This window comes from Lipophrys pholis, assembly GCF_963383615.2.
Source record: "Lipophrys pholis genome assembly, chromosome: 9".
NCBI classification, from domain to species: domain Eukaryota; kingdom Metazoa; phylum Chordata; class Actinopteri; order Blenniiformes; family Blenniidae; genus Lipophrys; species Lipophrys pholis.
The window spans coordinates 31426252-31429444 of NC_137639.1; positions in this window are offsets into that span (position 1 = coordinate 31426252).

Below are 3193 nucleotides of genomic sequence, written 5' to 3' on the forward strand. Positions count from 1 at the left end.
AGAGAGGGAGGGAGGGAGAGAGAGAGAGGGAGGCCTGCAGCAGGGTAAAAGGCCCCGGGGCGTCGCGCTCCAGTCCCGCATCTCTTTCCTTAATTAAAAAAACACCTTTAATAGATGTTTGGATCCGTTCATCCTCCTACATCATGCAGAATATTTTAAATCCCTCATGTTACTGATGTTCAGGCCGCTTCTGCCTTTTCTTTTCAACGTGTGGGAGATTTTCACGCTCTGAGCGCGTGAAAGGAAATGTGGAGGATTTCTTAAAAAAAAAAAAAACAAAAAAAAAAAAACCCCACCGGGAAAAATAAAACGAATTTCTCGGGATACATTTTCTCCAGAACACGGAGAGATTTATTTACTCTCCCACTGAAGGTCTGTGGAGATTATTCGGTTTAAATGGAAGTTTCTCGATTTGTTTTCGTTCTTCAACAATAGAAAGAAAAAACGTTTCTCCAAAAAGCAAAATGTGATCCGTTCTTGTTAACAAATTAAAACGATTTCAATCTTTATATTTCAACTTGTTTTATTACTTTGACCTCTTTTGGAGCGTAAATCACCATTTTTACCCAATTTCTTAAGCAGACTTCCTAAAGCGCCTGTTGACTTATTTGATTATTGATTCACGACTTGAAATGAAACTAAAAGTTCATTTTAAAGAAAATTAGATCGAAAAAATCAAGTTGATGATTTTATTTTTTGATTTTTCAAAAAACTAATTATTGAACAAAATTTTGCTTCTTGACGCAAAACGAGTCCAGTTGAATCTGATTGTTAATGTAATCTAGAAATAAACTCATGGATTAGTAATCCTAAACACTGTATAAAACGCATTTCTATTATTTGTTGTCATAACTTTGGTCAAAAAGAGGTAAAATCCTGTATGAACTAATCATACAAACTACAATTATTTGACTTATTTTACATTCACAAGCAAAGTTTGAACGAATAATTGGACTGAAAATAAATAAAAAGTTTTTATCAACATCGACAAATTTCATGTTTTTTTATTATTTATTTATTAACGTCTCACCTCAAAAGGAAGAATTAGAAATAAATATTTGTAGGCGCTTCCCTCTGGGTTTGATAAAGTATTTCTATTCTATTTAATAACATAATAATAATAATAATAATAATAATAATAATAATAATAATAAAAAATAATAGCAATAATAATAATAGCAATAATAATAATAATAATAATAATAATAATGATAATAATAATAATAATAACAATAATGATAATAATAATAATAATAAAAAGAGATACATTCATTCTTGTTTTTATGTAACTTCATTTGATTGTTTAATTAATTAAATTCTCTCTCCCTCTCTCTTTCTATCCTATGGGATTAATAAAGTTATTCTATTCTATTCTATTCTGAAATAATTACGCTGCATGTTGTAAATCGACAGCAGAGAGTCGTTTCCTCTAATTTATGCTTTAAATAATTAATAGTTTTTCCCCTGAAGGCCACAAGATGGATCCTCACAGTTCTGCCTTCATGTTTCCAGGCTTTGGCTTTGCCTTCATTATTTATTCTAATATCTTCATGTTACCACAAGACAAAGAAATCTGGAAATGAAAAGTTATGCAATCATCAGGTGAACGACAGAAAACCGACACGTGTTGTTTATGTGGTGAGACTGTGCTGAAGGGTTCCGAGGCCAGAAACATCCCGATCTGAACCCAAATACCAACCACAACAGAATAATAACGATAAATAATAATGGTTCTATGTACATATTCTCATAAACTCGCCTTCATAATCTGGTTTTGATGCTAATTTCTAAACAGTAATCTGCACTAATCCCACTCAAACTGCACAAATCAGGCACAGAAGTCCCTTTTATTAAATGTCTGCAGTTAATGTCTTTATTGTTTTCCTCGGGTCCAGTTTTCGCCCGTGAGTCGCAGGTTTGATTCCCACAGAATGAAGCGAACCGGTCTTCAGATTAGAGATTTAACGAGGTGAGATATATTTCTCATCTGAGGTGGTAATTAATGACGCTCATTTCTGGGATCGGTCACGTGAAATAAAACCTTTAAACTCACACCAGGTTTAAATGTAAAGTTCCATTAAGAGGAATCCTTCAGCCATCAGCCGCGTCCTCTAAAAACAAAACGTGATATTAATACTTCCACCTCTTAAAGAGAATCAGAAAATATGATTTCTTGGTGAAGAAATTGCTTCAAATAAAGTCTTAACTTCAGTAACCAGTAAAAACGTGATATCTTTCTCATCTGAGGTGGTCATTCTGATTTACAGTGAAAACCAACCAGAAGCTTCTTCGCTGTTTGGAAAGAGAAAATCTGCAGGAATTTACTTGTGAAAGATGGAAAATGATGCCAGACAAAGGAAAGTCAGAGGAAACACGCTCCTCTCATCTTGATTTTATTTCATTTCCCCTTTTTTTGTTTTTCCTTTATTATTTCTTTTCCCATTCTTCGCTTATTTTTGTTTCTTTCTTCTGTTTTTCTTTACTTTCTTTTCTGTTTTTAAATTTTTCTTTTCTTTCTTCCTTAGTTTTCTTTTTCTCCCCTGAGAGCAGTTCTTTCTTGTTGACGGCTCTGATGGTTTCTCAGGATTCTTTACTCGGAACTTTTAGACAGAAAATAGCAGTGAAGTATTTGCCTGCCTCAGCGGGAAGTGAACCGGAAGTGACGTCAGAGCAGACGAACGCACCACCTGTCAGGTGGAGGAAAGGAACGTGAGAGGAGCTCAGACTGAAAGAAGAACAGAGTCTGAATGGGAGAAAAGCACCAGCTGGATTATATTCGGGATTATTTTCTGGACTTTAATGGAAGAAATGAGGCGTTTCAGTCTGGAAGGAGGAAAAAGCTCGACGGTACGAGACTCAACACAAAACATGCGAGTGAGTTTAAAGTTCGTAAATAATCTGGAAGTTAATGACTCTTTGTGTTTCATCAGCGTCATGTTTTCTCTGGGTTTTTTTTCTAAAACTTCTCATTTTGGATCGTTTCCATTTAACCAGGTTGGAGAAATCAAAGTACAAATATTTGTTTTGTTTCAGTACAATTTTCATCTTGTTATGTACTTGTTCTCCTTTACTGAGTGCACTGGAGTAATATATTATTGATGTGACCGCTGACACTCTTCTCAGGAGAGAGAGGAGTTTTTAATTGTAATTGAGTAAAATTCAGGTAAAGTAACTAGTTAGTGTTTCTATTCAG